Source organism: Crocodylus siamensis, chromosome 4, assembly GCF_052110815.1.
Source record: "Crocodylus siamensis isolate JL-2025a chromosome 4, ASM5211081v1, whole genome shotgun sequence".
In the NCBI taxonomy this organism is placed as follows: Eukaryota; Metazoa; Chordata; order Crocodylia; family Crocodylidae; genus Crocodylus; species Crocodylus siamensis.
In genome coordinates this window covers 203,761,138-203,780,090 of record NC_143398.1, presented here as the reverse complement: position 1 = coordinate 203,780,090, position 18,953 = coordinate 203,761,138, and the positions used below count along the sequence as shown (strand labels likewise).

Here is an 18,953-nt window from a genome sequence, read left to right as displayed (position 1 = left end):
GCTGTAGCTGGTGGAGCTAATCAAACACTGTCACACATCTATCAAGGCATCTCAAGCATGGCTGAGAATGTCATCCTCCCTCTCTACTCAGCCTTGGTGGGACTGCAGCTGGAGTTCTGCATCCAGTTCTGGGTGCTGCACTTCAGGAAGGATGTGGAGAAGCTTGAGAGAGTCCAAAGGAAGGCCACATGCATGATTAGAGACCAGATCATATGAGGAGAGGCTGAAAGACTTGGGACTGTTCAGCCTGGAGAAAAGAAGACTCAGAGAGGACTTGGTAGCATCCTATAAGTATGTCAAGGGCATGCATCTGGGCCTGAGGGAGCATCTGTTCATCAAGGCCCCCCAGGAGAGGACAAGAAATAATGGGCACAAGCTGATTGAGGATCACTTCAGGCTAGACATAAGGAAAAACAAGTTGAGTGCCAAGAGTTTGGAACAGGCTCCCCACAGAGGAGGTACAGTCATCCACCCTGGCAATCTTCAAATATTTCTTGATAGCCATCTTGCTGGGGACATCTGATCCCAGCAGTCGTTCCTGCCCAAGTGCAGGAGAGCTGGACCTGATGATCTGTAAGTTCCCTTCCAGCCCCTAACAACTATGAAACTATATGAAACTGTAAGGGCCAATCCTCCTTCACCCAAAATTAAGGGGCCTTTTGGAAGCTCAGGGAATGAAGGATTGACCCTTTATTTTCAATGGTTGTGAATTTAGTGTTGTAAAGTGCTGGGTACTCTTGAGTTAGTTCAGTGGTAGCTGAGGATACTCAGCATGTGCATCTACACGAGATGCTTTACTGCACAGAAGCATAGTTTACCATGCAGTAAGCATATGCCTTTATACAAGCACATGTTTACTGTGCAGTAAACTTCACTAATCACAAATAAATTTAGTTACTGCACAGTACCACTCATGTAGACACCTGACTGGAGGGTTGTGATTGATGGCAGTCACTCATCATGGTGCCCTGTAACCAGTGGGGTCCCTCAAGGCTCTGGGACCCATACTGTTCAACATCTTCATTAACGATGTGGACACTGGAGTCAGGAGTGGACTGGCCAAGTTCGCCGATGACACCAAACTTTGGGGCAAAGCATCCACGCCAGAAGACAGGCGGGTGATCCAGGCTGACCTGGACAAGCTCAGCAAATGGGCAGACGAGAACCTGATGGTGTTTAACACCGAAAAATGCAAGGTTCTCCACCTTGGGAGGAAAAACCTGCAGCATCCTTATAGGCTCGGCAGTGCTACGTTGGTTAGCACTACAGAAGAAAAAGACTTGGGGGTCATCATTGACCACAAGATGAACATGAGCCTCCAATGCGATGCTGCAGCTAGTAAAGCGACCAAAATGCTGGCGTGCATCCATAGATGCTTCTCGAGCAAATCCCGGGACGTCATTCTCCCCTTGTACTCGGCCTTGGTGAGGCCGCAGCTGGAGTACTGCGTCCAGTTTTGGGCTCCACAATTCAAAAAGGATGTGGAGAAGCTTGAGAGAGTCCAGAGGAGAGCCACGCGCATGATCAGAGGTCAGGAAAACAGATCTTACAATGACAGGCTGAGAGCCATGGGACTCTTTAGCCTGGAAAAGCGCAGGCTCAGGGGTGATCTGATGGCCACCTAGAAGTTTATCAGGGGTGACCACCAGGATCTGGGGGAACGTCTGTTCACCAGAGTGCCCCAAGGGATGACGAGGTCGAACGGTCACAAACTCCTGCAAGACCGTTTCAGGCTGGACATACAGAAGAATTTCTTTACTGTCCGAGCCCCCAAGGTCTGGAACAGTCTGCCAGCGGAGGTGGTTCAAGCACCTACATTGAACACCTTCAAGAGCAAATTGGATGCTTATCTTGCTGGGATCCTATGACCCCAGCTGACTTCCTGCCCTTTGGGCAGGGGGCTGGGCTCAATGATCTCCCGAGGTCCCTTCCAGCCCTAATGTCTATGAAATCTATGAAATCTGCTCCTGGTCAGCAGGCCAGTAGGGGACAGGAGATAGCTCTCTGTCCCCAAGAGCTGCCTGCCACGGGAGCCTGGGCAGGGATTATGTCCCTCTGCCCTGGTAGCAGGGAACTCCAACTCCCCTGCTCTGAGATCTTGATCAGGAAGCAGGGGCTGGGAAATCCTCATCTCCCAGCCCCCCACTTCACCATCATGATAAGGGAGTGTGGGGCTGGGATATCTTTATCTCCATGCACCAGCTCTGCGGTTGTGGGCCCAGTGCTGGGAGATCCTTCTCTCCCATGCCTCATGACTGCAGAGCTGATAGTGGGAACTCTCTGTTAGTGGGGGCTGGGGAGTTTGTTCCCCACCAAGCTCCATGATTGTGGAGCTGGGCAGAGAACAGGCTCTTCAGCCCCAGTCCTGTGATCATGGAGCTGGGACTGGGAACTATCTTGGTAAGGGACAGGTCCCAGCTCCATGCCTTGATCAGGTGATCAAGTTGTGGGGCTTGGAAAGAGCTGCCGGTGGGGGAGCTAGTAGCAAGCCTGCAACAGGGTGGGAAATCCCTGCCCAGCCAGGGGCAGACTGCTAGCTGCCCCACTGGCAGATCAGTGCAGAGCACTGGGACCTGCCCTTCCCCTGAAGCTCTTTCCAAGTCCCCTGCCCTGACTGAGGAGCCAGGGCTAGGAGATCCCTGCTGCTGGGGCAGAGGGACATTGTCCCTGCCGCAGCAGCAGGCAGCTCCCTGGAGGCAGGGAGCAATGTCCTAGCCCAGGCTAGGAGACAGCTGTGGTGATGGCAGGGGCCCACGTCAGGGCCCCGAGGAAGTTGCTTGCCATTTGCAGCAAATCTGCTCTTTCTTCCCTGAATGGGTAGATACCTGCCCAGAAGTCTTTACTCACAAGTAGTTTACTCATGAGTAAACTGCGTCCAGATCTAACACACATCTGGACACACCCAGAATGTTGTAGGATTAAACCTTTAAAAAACAATTCCAGCACTTATTTGTTTCAGTGGGAATTTCTTCTGACTACACAATGCATCACTCGTCCAAAACTTATTTATTTTATATATAATGGGCTTAGTCTTCCATTTACTGGCTGTATCTACACATGCACTCTACTGCAAAGTAGACTAATTAGCTGTGGATTAAAGCATCATTGTATACACATCTGACAGTACTAGGCCTCAGTAAAATACTTTACGCTGGAGTAAAATAGTACTACCAGGGACAGTACTGCTTTACACTAGGGAAATTTACTGAGATTAAATGCACAAGCAGATGCTGAACATGGGCATAAATTGTGCCCAGCCAGCCCAGCAGTGGGGTCCAAAATCCTACCTGCTGCCTGGCTACACCGTTGCATACTTTCAGCACCCATATGCCACAGTCAGCCCCTCTGCCACCCAGAGTCTAGGGCTAACCTCCAGTGCCCCTGCCAGTCCAGGCCTGCTCTGCCCTGGCTCAAACTGCTGCTGTCCCAAGCTCATGTGTAGGCACTGCACCCAGGAGTAGTTTATTCTGGCTCAAGCTGTTCCAGAGTTTATTGCTTCACATTAATTGCACACATAGACACACCCACTTACATATACATCATGCCATGGACATAAGAAAGTTCCACCGGTAAAACCTATGAAAAATTTGGCCCATGTAAGTTGATCACTTGACAACAAAAATAGAGAACATAACTCTCTGCCAGTTCAGAGTCTGATGCATTTTTCTACGTTTTTTATACTGTGTAGACAGAAAAGTGTATCAAAAATAGGGCATTTTGTTTATCAAAAAAGCATCGTTTTAACATTGCCACAGTATCAGCCCAGACAGGAGAAAGTTATTTTGTTGCTCCACAGAGGGAACAAGCTACACCAAGTCTATTGTATTGTACTTTTTGCAACAACTATGTTAACTGATGCACTGGAGCATGGATGCAAGTTCTTCCCAGTCACTGCCTTCTTCCACCCACCTGTCCAAAGGGGAATATAATGCATACAATGGTCCATCACAGATTGCTTTCTGTCCATCTTGTCCACACCTTAGCTTTTTTCTATGCCTGCTTCACTAAGCTAACTGGGCCACAATTTGGATCTCACAGCTAACATCGTTTTAAAAACTAATGCTCCACAATATATAACAACAAGCTTATTGTAAAAGTACTCACCCACTAATGTGTTTTCAAATACTCAATAGTTGTATTGTTTACAGAACCATATTATGCATACATTTCTTTGTCTACTGTTAACACACTTAAAAACAGAAAAAAATGTAATTGAAAAGCCAAGAGAACTGGGAATATTAAAAAACCTTATACAAGCTCAGCACATCAATTCCAGAGAGTATGAATGTTTTCAGTATCTGCTTCAGTTAACTGGTTATTATATTAGAAATGTGCTAAAAGCATACAAACTCAGATCCAAGAACTTTAGAGGAGGTAATGCTACCAAATCTAGGTTTCAACAAACTGTGCTGGCTACAATACAGGAATAAAAATTTCAAGTCTTAAAAATACTGTAAAAACAAGGCATCAAACCAAGCTGAATACTTTCATATATCTTCTTTGAAGTGTCCATGTGATAGGAGAGCAGATTGATAAAGGACAGAAAAAATGCTAAATATGCACCATGAGGAACAGTGAAAAATTAAGTATTGTAACTAACATTAATTACACTCTAGGAAGATGAATAGGCTACTCATCATTAATGAGAATGTACACCTTTGTCTAAGTTTCACATCTACCTGTGATAAATGTGCTAATGCTGATAAAATACATCATAGTAACATTTGAATTAACAGCACACTAATAGATTGACATATGAGTATGAATAAAGCATTTAATCATAAATATGCTACCACACCTAATAGCAATTTTTCTTTTATGCATATAAAAAACAAACTAGATAAACACTTATTTTAGTTTAGGTTAAAATAATCTCATATTGTTGCCACCACACTGCATAATATAATCCAGATTATTAGATACTTCTACAGAGTATAATTTAAGAGAGATCCAGGCAATTTTAAAGGTACAGCGATGGCAATCTCTGCCTAGAAAGGGTTAGCCTTGCACTCAATAGAAAACTACCAATTGATTGTTACTCACATGACAGGGATGGAATACTTAGACAGTCCTGGCACTAGGCCTGATTCAACTCCTATTAAAGTCAGTGTGAGTTGTTTTATTGATGTTAGTTGAAGTTTGATCAAGCCCACTGTGATTCAATTCCCATTTAAGTGTTTCCCATTTAAGTCTCTGCTTTCCAAGCTCCACTCCTGTGTCTCCAAATCTTAATCTACCGATCCAGTAAATGACTTTTTTTGGCCACAGAGTATACAGGTTCATCTCCCAGGTCTCTACTTTCAGCAACCTCCTCTCTGTTGCATGCTGGTCCCTCTGTCAACTGCATAGCTCTAGTTCTCGGTAGAAACCTTGCTGCCAAGATCTGAAAAGCACCTGGTGGAGAGTACTAGAAATGCCCAGCTAGAACAGAAGCTTTCCTAGCCAAAGGTGCAGAATAAAGTAAAAAGTGAAAAATCCCCAAAGGAAACCAATAGGGATGGGAGGTATTCACAAGGCATTGCCAGACCTTAAGCCCTAGTTCTAAGGTCGGGGTGGCCCTCTGGCATCACACAGCAATGCCTTGGATTATGGACAGTGAAAATTTTGAAGCCTAGAGCCTAGGTGGAGAGGTCTCATTGCTAGAGTCTAACTTTGAAGAGTATCAGAATCCTTCAGGCACCAGAGAAGCAATACTTTGGGGTTTGGAGGGAAGTCTAGAATGACTGGTATGTCACTGAGGAGAGCTGCACTCAGTACCAAGAATGGTACCAAAATTGACACTGCTATTTATATGAGATTCATTGCTGATGTATAGGGGCTATTATCAGAGAATGTGTCAAGGTTGATCCCAGATGTAGGATTGAAATAGATAGCACAGTACCACAGGCAGAAAGGTAGGCCCCATGTAAAGCAGGGGGAAGTGTGGTAGTGAAAGACATGGCAAATCCTTAGATCGCTACACAGGCTTCAGGTATGGTCAGTGCCAAAATCATTGTTATCAGCAAAAACAGTGCCATAGTTATAGGCACTTGCATTATCAGTCTGGTCAGTGCCAGTCTCAGTGGTTCCAAAGAGACTGGCATCAAAGCCAGTGGTACTTGGAGCGCTCCATACAGATCATACCATCTATGGGAGTATCAAACTGAACTCACCCTGGCATTAGAGAGCCCATGGTGGCAGGAAGGAATATTTCAACTACAATTCTTATGTTCACTGGGGTATATCTCTTCCCTGGAGACAAACTTAACGTCCAAAGAACTGGAGGGCTTGAATGCCTTAGAGTAAGATTCAGGTGAAGGAGTAACAGGAAATGATGCCTTTTCTCAGAGTGTGATCTTGTGAGAACATGTTCCTTTTAGAGAGGCACAAGCAGCTGAAGGGGCCTTCCTAGATGAAGTGAAGTCTGGTCTTTCATCTCCTATGTGCTCCAGGTTGGAGGCTCAGTATAGAGATTTTTGATTCTGCCATGCTTCCCAAGATTCTTGCTGCATTTCTTGTTCACTGTCCTTCGCTGAGGCAAATAAGACATTTGTGTCTACAACACAGTTTACTCAGGTATCAGAAGCAGCATAGCTACCGTGCTCCACCTGACCTAATTTACTTACTGGGGCAAAGTACCCTGTGTGGAACTCTATGCTGCTGTGGCTACACTGACTGCTTCCACTACCCAATTCAGCTTGTTTGAGCTACCTGGATAACTCTCCTTTGTAAATGGTGTAGTGCTGACAAACCTTGAGTCTGCCCCTCACATAACAGCTTCACATGAAGGGCAGTGTTCAAAGTCTAGGGATTTCTGTACCATAATCAGGGTGGCAGGGGAAACACTTCAGGGATTCAAGAAAGGAAAAAAAATGTCCAACAGAGATATCAGGGCTGTTAATTATTTACACTGAAATAAGGTTCACACTAAAATTAACTAACAAATTATTTACATGGTTCAGAGAGGCATAAGCTTTCATAGGTAACAACCTACCTCATCAGATACTATGAATCCATCATAGCACGTGATGAAGTAAATTGTGGGCTACAAAAACTCATGTCTTTTTGAACCAGTTATTCTCTAAGGTGCCATCCTGCCCTACCTTCTGTCTGACTTCAGACTAACGCAGCTAAGGACTCTTTGAGGTAATTTGGGAAGCCAAACTACAACTACAAACAGTGAAAAGAAATTTAGCAAGGTTGGCACAACTCTGCAAGGAGAGATCCACAGGGGCACAGTGGTGCAGTTCCATAACTCTTTGATTCCTGCTCCACCCAAACTTTAAAACCAATTGCCTGGGAGGGGCAGCAGCATTTCTATTCATAGAAGTGTTGAGTCAATTGTCATCTCCCTGAGACCTGCTAATCTCTGCTAATCGCCCATGGACTTACTACCTGGTGCCAGGTGCCAGGTTGTGTGGGAGTAAACAGAGACCTGAACTGGCAGGCAGCCCACTGGGCACTCCCCCGTACGGGCATGGAGAAACAGCGCAGGGCAGAGAGATCCATCAAACTGCCCACGGCAAACCTGCTGGTGGTAGGCAGAAACAATTGACCACCTCTTCCGGAACTGCCTATATGTCAGAGAGGTGTGAAGGAAGTACGTCCACTTCTCTTGGTGGTGACAGGTTTCCAAATCCTGACCATAGAAATGGTCCTCTATGTGCACTTGACCAAACAGCCAGGAGCCCCCAGCAGCCTGCTTCAAACAGTTCATCTTCTGCTTCAGGTATGCCCTGTGGAAGACCATGAACCTGCTCATAAACAGGCACTCAGACCCCACAGTTGAGGACTGTATTAAAATCAGACTGAGTGAAATGTACTGATACTACAGGAAGACAGAAGAGGATGATGGGAAAGAGATGGCAGACCTCATATTGAAGAGTGGGGACTGGCATAGACTCTTCGGAGGAAACCTTGCAAAGAGAACAACAAGGTGGAGAACTGTGAGGACAGCAATGATGACAAAAACGATGACAATGAGTGAACGCACTGAAATGGTGACGGGTGCGTGGGTGCATGGTGCAAACTTTGTAATGGGACTAAAATAGTTTAACTTTTAAACAGTGTTTTAGTCTGTCAAGTGAACCACAGTGGTCACTTGACAGGTTGGTAGAGGTACAGTTATATATATTATTTACAGAGAGAGAAATAAATATTTTTGCAAAAAAAATAATAAGATATTTGCTAATGTCTCTTCTCTCCACAGGTGTTAATGACTATCATTTTTAATGGTCCTGATGTTTCACTATTCAGACTATCCTTTCTCCTTCAATTTTGCTGTTTGTTAGCCATTCCTGGCAATGTTTCGCTTCTTTTTCACAGCTCTGCATACTGGTTTTAGCTCTAGCTAAAAACCTTAACTCAGGTGTGGTAATATTAACTCAGGTGTAGAAATGATTGGCAGATGCACTATCAAGACACCCAAGAAGGCTAGATTTTGTTTTATGAATGTGTATACAGTTAACTAAAATGACTACAGGACTTGCAATATCTTTTGACTATTTTTTCTAGTTTGTTGCATTTTTAAAAAAACCCATATATATACACACACAGGTTTTTATGAATACATATATATTCATAAATATATATAAATATATTCATATATTTTTATGAATATATATATATTCACTTTTTGATTTGATCTTGAACTGAGAATACAATGCTAGGTCCCTAGAATGTTAACAAAGTATCTAGTTTTTCTTTAACCGGAGAAAAATGTGTTGTGTTATATGTGATGATGCATCAGACTATCTGCACCCCTCTTTTCAAAATCCCAAAGCCCATGTCACTCCCTTTATGCCCTTGTCCAGTCATTAAACTAGCAGAACTAACTGCATCAGCCACTACAGGGATAACTACCAAAATCCTCAAAATCAAGCATACGTTAAGTGGAATATACAAGTGCACAAGCACTCAAAGAAGAAAACTTGTTAATACAAACCTCACCTATATGTCTAAATCCCCTTTCCCAATGATTACTTCAAAAGTTTTAAATGTTATGACTAAATTTCCAGTTGTGATATGCAGAATATGATACTTACAGCACTCATTGATAGTCACAAGTAGCCTCTTACCAATCTGACAAAGGCAATATCTAAGGAAGAGAAAACCCATACAAAATATAGGTATAATACATTAGTTAAACATTGCTAATTTGGAGCTGTTCTAGCCTTTGTCTGATTAGGACACTTGTTCAAAAAGCTGCATTTTTTTTCTTAAGCAGGGATGGCATGGTACAGTCATCTGGAGACAAGTAATCAGATTAGGATCTGCTCTGATCAGGAAGGAGAAGATTCATACAGGATTTCTGACAGGACTACAAAGCTGCAGAAAAACACTACTGGAAATGAATGGAGGATCATGCCTTCCCACTATCATGGCTGTTCGCCTCAGATTTGCACAGGGTATGTTCATGATATCATTAAAAGAGATTAGAGGGGCATGAACATCATCTGACAATCTCAGTACAGAACTAGATCCTCAAAACTCCTGAACTCTGGCTCTGGTACAATTCATTGTATAATTTTGGGTAAATCAATTCATTTCAGTTTCTCAGGGACAATAATATTTCAGAAGGATTTTGGATGCTTGGGAAATTAATTTAGGCCTTTCATGCTGTTCAAAAGTGGTAAAAATTACCATATTACAATACAAGCAAGCTAGTCACTATAATATAGTATAATTGTATCAGTGGTTACTGTCATAAACATGTATTTTATTATTGATTACAATACAATACAATAAATATTTTTTACTCTAGATCAAATTAGCACTACAACTTTGTTGCCTTCTGGATGGTAATATATTGGTTAAGGGGAATCGTTCTGAAAAACCCCACAATCTGTATTTTCAGCTTTCTAAATGTTAGATGTGGACTAATGCATTTGTGTAGGTTTTACTGTGATTTTTGTATCTGCTATTTCATATACTTAAGACTTTATTGATTCCTACCTACAGATCTGAAAGTGCCTTAATAAAGAAAGGAGGTATCATTAGTCCCATTTTAGCAATGGGTAAATAGGTACGGAGCTCTGAGGTGACGGGCCCAAGGTCACCAAGCAGAGCCAGGAATAGAAACTAGGGGTGTTTACAGACTTACTCCAGGAGGCAGGGGGAGGCGCTTTAATTAGCGCAGATCCAAGAGCCATGCTAATTAAAAAGCACCTGGAGAATCACATGTATCAGTGTCCCCACGCTGAAAAATGGCAGCGAGGAGCTTTGAACTCATCGAACAAGCTTTAACGTGCCCCGCTGCCATTTTTCAGCATGGGGATGCTGATACACATGGCACTGGAGTGCGGTCATTACCACACCGTGTAATTACCATGCAGTAATTACCAGCAGCAACCTCCCTACATGTGTATAGGAGCCCTAGGTCTCCTCAGTCCCTCAGTGGTGACATATCAGCTGACCTGATTTACAAGGCCAAACGTTCACAAATGAAATATGTTGATAGAGTAAGTTTCTACTGTACATGGTCTATTTTCATGATTTAAAGATTATCAGTAACATTTTAAAATATTTTTTCCCATTTACTTATTAACAGCTCTTAGCATGAATTGAATTTTTGCATTTACAGGAGAGCAGCACAACATTTTAAAATTTTGAACCAAACATATTTACACAATTTTTAACTCCTACATCATAGGATCTAATGACATTAATAATCTAAGCACAGAATACAGCAGCCACTGAAGATTTTGTCTTCACAAATTCTGGGTTGAACTCTGGGTCACTGAGACAATCTTCTTTTATAAATTTAACAATGGCTTCAGATATTTTCTCTATCAAAATTAATAAGATTTTGGAGGAAATCACCCACCTCAAAAATAAAGAGAAAAAAAATTGAAGGTATTTAAGAATTGTGTGGTAAAATTTGAAACACTTTACCACTTGCTGCAAATAACTGGCATAGTATATTAGAGGAAGCCTGTAAACTGTATTTTATCATTTGCATCTAATACTTGGAGGGAGCCAAAGGACAGCGTCACATGTACAGCTATGAGAGATAAGGCAAAGAGATATAAATTATAAATATTTCCAAAAATACAGAAGTGCACTTAGTGGAAACCTTTTTTACAACACCTGAAATATTTGTATGCTAGAGATTGATAAGAAAAACAGCTTGAGTCTATCTTCATTAATCATTTTGAACGTTAACCTAGATAAGTATTTGTTATTTCTGGAAACTTGTTTTTCTTTCTAAACATTCTCTTCACTAAGGCTTAATATGAGTTGCTCATGCATTTGACAACTAAGTAGAGGAAACTAACAAATATTGTATTCCTTCAGATACAAGACCCGCTTGAATTTAAGTTTTTTTCTGACATTTCTGACTCATTTCTGACTTAAGAAAATAATGAAGCATCAAATAAAAGACATATTTAAAGGATATAGCCGTTATATGGTACATATAAGAGCTTTTAACATTTCATTTTAAACTCAAATTTAAGATGCGGGCCATTTTTAGAATACCATATTTACTCGAATATAAGACAACCCTAATTATAAGATGCCCTCCCCCCCCCTAGTTAGAATCTATACATGGAACATTTATAAATTTGATATAATTTTCCAGGCACAGAATCTAATTATTGGAGGTTTGCCACTCCTACAGCAGGAAAAATAAATTTGGGGTGGGTCAGGTAGCCCTTTTGCCCTCTGCCCCACTGCAACCTTTTTCCCTGCAGCCCCTTTCTCCCTCCTTACTCTCAGACCCAGCCACCCCTGAGCATGTGGAAGTGGAGAAGAATTTTAAAAAAACTGACCTTGAAGAAAACATAGCTGTAGGAATTTGCATATGGTACCCATAGTTTTAGTTCACTCAGAAATGATGGATTTTTACCTTTTTTTTGAAGTCTGCAAGTTTTAGCAGAGGTATTCCATAAACATACCTTTAAGCAGCACTTTAGCACACATTTAGAGAGAACACAAACTCTTTTTTTTTTTGGTGTAATCACGGGCTTTGGTTGGCCCACCTCTGAACAGTCTGTGTCTGTCTTTTCTTTTCCATATGATCACTACCATTTCCTTTCCAACATCTTCCATAGACTTCCTGTAGCATCCCTGCATCTAGCTTAGTCCCATTTTGCCACAGTCTTCAAATGAGAAGCTTGTGTGATTGTACCTGAGCAGGTACCTGGTCTTCCACAGACCATTTCTGAAGCAGGAGCCAAATTGGTCGAAGCTGGCTTTTGGGGTCCCCCACTGCTTGGTCATGTGACCGAACAATACTGCATCTCTGTTCATGGTCTTGACTCGTGTCACCATCATGAGTAAATTTACTCATCTCTGTACTTCCTTGGCTTGTGGACAATACCAAAGGAGGTGGTTGATAGTTTCTAGTTTCTTCTCCCATCAGGTTTGCCTGGGGCAGTTTGATGTGCTTCTCTGCCCCTCACTATTTATCCATGCCTGCACTGGGAATACCCAGTGGGCTATTTGCCAGTTCAAGTCTCTGTGCTCCTTCTGCAGGTCCTTGTGCAAGATTCACTTCCACAAAGCTTAGTAGCTATTGCCGGGTAGTATGTCCACAAGTTGCACTGTCTTCTTGCCCTTACTACCCCTACATCTTATGGTGGTTCATCCGGATCTTTGGGGGGCCTCATTGTGCAGCTTGTATTTGTTCTGGAAGCATTCCAGTATCTTGTTGAACTACAGTGATTCCATGGTCCATGGGCTTGAATTGGTCACTGTATGCACCGACCATTGTTGCAGCAGGTGCTCTGCAAAATACTTTACAAAGAAGGCTATTTTGGGTTTTGCCCTGTAACCAGTTTGCAAATCTGGCTCCTGTACTTAGCTAGAGGAACAGTAGGACTTCTTGCATTCCTCTGTTCCTAGACCATTTTGTTTTGTACAGTAGTCCTTGCCACCTTCTTCCATCTGGAGCCCCAAAAGAAATTCATGTGGATCTTCGATTCTGTGGATGACTTGCTCTGAGAGTGGGGGGAAAACCAGTACAGTGTACAGAAGTACTAGTAGCAACACTGCTTTCATAAGTGCCCAGTGCCCCACCACTGACAGGTGGCATATGTGCCACAGTCCCAGTCTCTGTTTGACTTTAGCTTCAGTTTTTTCCCTACGCTCTCTGTCCAGTCAGCTCTGGGTCTAAACTATGCTGGGGGTTTTTTTGGAAAAATGTTTCTCTGCATGTGTGTATACACACATACCAGTACCTCTAACAACTTGCCTTGGACCACTGTGGTTCACTTGACACTATTCAGTATGTGCGTGTACCCCAGAACCCCCCCCTCCCAAAAGGATCCATGTGCTAATTAACCCCTCACTCATGACTAGAACCAGATATACTTGTCACGAGTCCTGGGATCCTCCAAAAATTATATGCAGATGAGGCATAGGGCACCCTGCTCCAGCTTCACTTATGGAGGGTGGGGCTACACTAATCATATGCAACAGGCTCAGAGAGGAGCCAACAGAAGGATTCTGAGTAACTTGCTTGGGGCCCCATTTGGTGACATTTGCCAGACATTTAAGACTAGTGAAAAAACAGGAATAATTGGAAATGGGAAAGAAAGGCACAGCTCAGCTGTGGGAGTGAAAAGGAATTCTAAATGCATGCAATGTAGTGGCTCACCATGACTTGTAAAAGAGTTGGGACTACAGGGAACTTCACTCAATAGGTGCTACCATATGACTTATTCAGATAGGCTGCACTAACCTATCCATCATCATTTTGGTCTTTTATTTTTGTCTCTGGACTAATACGTACATGTTGTACCTGGCAGGAGAAACATCATAACCACTAAGGCAATTTTCCTACTGGCAGTGAAAAATCACTTTCTTGGCAGGAAGTAGTACCTTGGCCAAGGTAATGCATAGTTAACCTCACACTTTCACTTCCAGTGAGAAGATCTTGGCTATACTTCAACTTCATGGAAATGGGAGACTTCTCTAGCTTGCTCCTGTGGCTGTACGGCTGAGGGGAAACAAAACTTGGTGGCATCCAAAACCCAAGCCTCCAGGCCTGGGACTGCACATAGGATGCCTGCCAAAACATTTGGAAGCACCAGAAGCCCCAGGTAGGGGTGGAGGATGTTTGTTCGTAGTAGGGCCACATATGGTTCTTGACTGACTCACAGATTAGGACTATTCTGTAGTTGCTCAGATGTAGGGTGGTAGTTAGGAAGGCCAAGGCAGAGATGGAACTGGGACTAGCTTCCCAGATTAAGGACAATAAGAAGTCCTTTTTTAAATACATAGCGGGTAAAAAGAAGGTCCCGGGTAATGTGGGGCCCTTGCAGGATGCCATGGGAAACTTGGTCGTCACACCAGATGGCAAAGCTAACATGTTTAACGATTTCTTTGCCTCCATCTTCCTAAGTAGGGACCAGGACAGCCACCTCCCTGCTGGGCCCCCCTTGGGCCCCAGGGGAGGCACACCTGGGCCACGGGTTAGCGAGGATTTAGTTAGGGAGCTTCTGGAGGGGTTGGATGTATTCAAGTCAGCCGGTCCGGATGATCTCCACCCTAGAGTTCTAAAGGAACTGGCCGAGGTCATTGCAAGTCCCCTGGCATAACTTTATGAGCGCTCGTGGTGCTCTGGTGAGGTACCGGAGGACTGGAAGAGGGCCAAGATGGTCCCCATTTTCAAAAAAGGGAGGAAGGAGGACCTGGGAAACTATAGGCCGGTTAGTCTTACCTCGATCCTAGGCAAGCTGTTCGAGAAAATTATGCTGGCACACATCCAGGAGGGGACAGCAGGGGACTGCATGCTTAAAGGCAACCATCATGGGTTCATCAGTGGCAGGTCCTGTCAGACCAACCTGGTGGCCTTTTATGATCAGATCACCAAATCATTAGATGCAGGGGTAGCAGTGGATATAGTCTTCCTGGACTTCCAGAAGACTTTCGACACTGTCTCTCACCCTGTTCTCATTAAGAAACTGGGGGCTGTGGTGTAGACACCCACACAGTCAAATGGGTTGCCAACTGGCTGGAGGGCCGCACCCAGAGGGTGGTAGTGGATGGGTCCCTCTCAACCTGGAAGGACGTGGGCAGTGGGGTTCCACAGGGCTTGGTCCTTGGGCCCGCGCTGTTCAACATCTTCATCAGTGATTTGGAGGAGGGGGTAAAAAGCACCCTGTTCAAATTTGCTGATGACACTAAGATGTGGGGGGACGTGGGCACACTGGAAGGATGCAACGGGCTACAATCAGACCTAGACAGGTTATAAGGGTGGGCGGACGAGAATAGGATGGGTTTCAACACAGACAAGTGCAAGGTGATGCACCTCGGAAGGAACAACCGGCACCATACCTACAGGTTAGGGAACTCCCCTCTTGTCAGCACGGAGGCAGAAAAGGATCTGGGGGTCATCATTGACTCCAAGATGAACATGGGCCGGCAGTGTGGAGAGGCAGTTAGGAAGGCCAACCACACCTTGTCATGCATCCACAGATGCATCTCGAGCAGGTCCAAAGAGGTGATCCTCCCCCTCTATGCGGCACTGGTCAGGCCACAGCTGGAGTACTGTGTCCAGTTCTGGGCGTCACACTTCAAGAGGGATATCAACAGCATGGAGAGGGTCCAGAGGAGGGCCACTCGTATGATCAGGGAACAACAGGGCAGGCCCTATGAGGAGAGGCTGCGGGACCTGAACCTGTTCAGCCTCCAAAAGAGAAGGCTGAGAAGGGATCTTGTGGCCTGTTATAAACTAGTCAGGGGGGATCAGCAGGCATTGGGGGAGTCCCTGTTCCCCCGAGCACCACCAGGAGTGACCAGGAATAACGGTCACAAGCTGGCAGAGGGCAGGTTTAGGTTAGATATCAGGAGGCACTACTTCACGGTCAGGATGGCTAGGGTCTGGAACCAACTTCCAAGAGAAGTGGTGCAGGTTTCTACCCTGGGGGTGTTTAAGAGGAGGTTAGATGCACATCTAGCTGGGGTCATTTGACCCCAGCACTCTTTCCTGCCATGGCAGGGGGTCGGACTAGAAGATCTGCTCAGGTCCCTTCTGACCCTAGAAACTATGAAACTATTAGGAATTGATTTGGCTGATTTGTCTTGGAATACAAAAAATTTGCTTAAAGAAAAAAATCTCAGCCCTTTTAGCTAAGAGCAAATGAAGCATTTTTGGTGCCAAGGGGAAGGTGTCAGGGCTGGCTCTGGCCCTCCTAGTGCCGGCCTAGTATTGTGCTACATTGAGTCCCAGTGTCAGTGCCCTGCAGAAGGAACACCCACCCATGGTTTTTAAGGATCACACACAAAAAAAGGTTCCCATCAGTTTTTTTGCACCAACGGAGGCTGTTGCAGCTTCCTTCAGCTTCTCTGAGTATTATAGTACATCCATGCCTGATGCTCATCCTGGGGGAGCAACTGCCTCGTTTTACAATACAGGCAATCCTTGGACTTACGACACATTTGGTTCCTGACATACACATCTTCAGTCAAAACGTAACTCAGAACCAATTTTCCCATAGGAAACAATGTTATAAATGGGGGCTTGGTTCCTGAACCAAGGTCCAATACCCTATTTTCAGGAAAAATAACCCAGAATTTTGTATTCAGTCAATTATAGATGAGTAACATAGCTACGTTAATGTATTTACATTGTAAACAGCAATCATATTGATTTGGAAGGACTTTTTGAAAGGTTCTAGGCTGGAGTCTTCTCCAGAGTTGTGCCTGCAGGTTTTTCTGAAGTCTTGTCTGCTTTCTTAAAGAAAGTGTCCAAGGAAGTTTGGACAGATGTTCTCCAGGGAGATGGGCGATGTTGTTCACTGGTGTTGCGTTGGATCAAGCGTTGTAAAGTTGAAACTGACATCAGAAAGTTGAAACAGGGTGTCAATTTATAAATGTTGTAAGTGCGAAGTATTGAAACTCAAAACGTTGTAAATTGAGGACTGCCTGTGCATAAAAAAGTTCCCATCAGCATGTTTGCCAAATATGGGCCCAATGTTTTATAGCCATGCACAGTGTTCGCTGCATTTAGTCAACTTTATAGCTGGTTTCCATTACTGAACATGTGCCACTTTTAGCAGCAGTTCAATGATAAACAATGTATTTAATGCAGTTACTTTATATGTGAATGTAAGACAAGGCAGCTCCCCCTGCCCACATACTGATTGGGGGAGAGCCTCATATTATATTTGAGTAAACATGGTAAATATTTGCTTCTAAAGAGTGTGTCATATTCAAAGGAATACAGTAAATTAATAAAGAGAAACTAGACAAAACAACATCACATGTTGACAAAAATTTTTTAACAATTTTGTATTTTTGTGCATCATGGAAAAGAAAAAAACTATATAAAAGTAGAATAATACACCTCCCACTGAAGCAAATGAGAGGTTTAGATGGCTGGCAATATATGGCCCATAATACCCAGTCTTCCTGTCACTCGCTCTAAATGAGGAATTCCCTTTCTCAATAGGGGGAAGGTGTAATTCAAGAGGACTGCAAGGATACTGTTTTCCCATGGCTCCTATTACTATTTGCGCAAAGGGATAGTGATGGTTTCGTTAAACTCATATTACTGAGCATCTTTGGTATTAGATGTGACCTTTTTGTGCTGGCTTGTTCTTTGATCTCTACGGGTCTTTTGGGTAATCTACCAATTTGCTAACAACAGCCTTATAAAAGGACATGACACAAAGCTTTCATTCTATGTTCAGGCTATGCAAATATTGTATATCTCAATAATGTGTTTCATAATCACAGTTTTAAATGCCTATGAACCTGGGGATATTCTAGCTGTTTCAGAATAAGGGAAGATAATTCATCTCTGGAGAAGATCATTATTTAATTGGAGTAATGACTGATTTACTAACATGGTCCCCATTTGATACATGTAATAATTTATTTTCCTTTTATTCACCAGGGATTGTTGTTGTTTTGAAATGGATCAGTAAGACACCAAAGTAACAAAATATTTAAAGTTCATTACTTTGCAAAAATGTAACTTATAAATGATTAATCTAAATGAGCTATTAACTGCAATGGTCAATCATTAACTAGATTTTATTTAACAATGTGACTCAATTTATTCTCACAGTTGATCAATGACTTCGTAGCAAAACAAACTGGATCTTCCTAGTAGTAAGATGAATAACTAAAGGGATAGAGCTGATTGCACAGTGATTAATAATTAATAATTCAAGACAGAATAAAGCTCTATGTAGTGGTCTAATGATATGGCCTTCTTACCTGGGACTAACCTGCATGGGGCTTAATGTCCTCCGCTCTCACCCAAGGGCTTAATGTCCTCCGCTCTCACCCAAGGAGATGCACAACACTGGACTCTAAGACATGTTACTGAAAGAGGAATCTGCTTATGAGCTACTGAAGACTGAGTATGGAATTATTCAGTTAAGTCCACCGTATTCAAGATTTCCAGCAATTTTAGGATGAAATGATCGGATCCATAGGTTAGTCTATCTTTTCATTCCAGCAGAGTGTGACTTAGCCTAAAAACAGTCTTCTCCTTTGGGTCTTTTTATCACAGGAGTTTGGTAATATTTTGGAGGGCGCACTAGAGGAGGCTGAAACCCAAGCTCCAGACAGCAAAATTCACTTTGAACGTGTATAACATTTTGATGCAAGCATTCTTGGTCTCAAATAGTGAACCCTTCTTTTCAGAGTTACTTTGCTTCTTTTCACCCCACACATTTAAAACAAGTCATATTTGGCATTTCTACTTTCTGACTCTTCATACAATTTCTGATTAGTGCACCAGGAAGATTATTTCACACATGCACATATGCATAAATTGCAAAAGCACTTGCACAGCTTCAAAGTAAACTTTCCAGAATCATTCCCCTTTTGATTAAGATAATGTGGAATTAATACGGCAAAGGCATGCACAACTGGCATGCACAACTGGCAAAGAGTGGAAGTCGGAACACAGTCTTGACACTATGTTAATCTGCCACACTGATTGTAGTATTGCTACAGGGGACTGTCACAACATCCTTCTCAACTGCAGTTCCTTTATCCACCCACAGGTATCC

The 18,953-nt window shown here is 43.3% G+C and overlaps 1 pseudogene; it reads right to left on the bottom strand.

Moving 5' to 3' along the window:
• LOC149867458 (dynein axonemal heavy chain 11-like) overlaps positions 1 to 18,953 on the bottom strand; it is a 291,701-nt pseudogene that overhangs the window by 71,744 nt on the left and 201,004 nt on the right.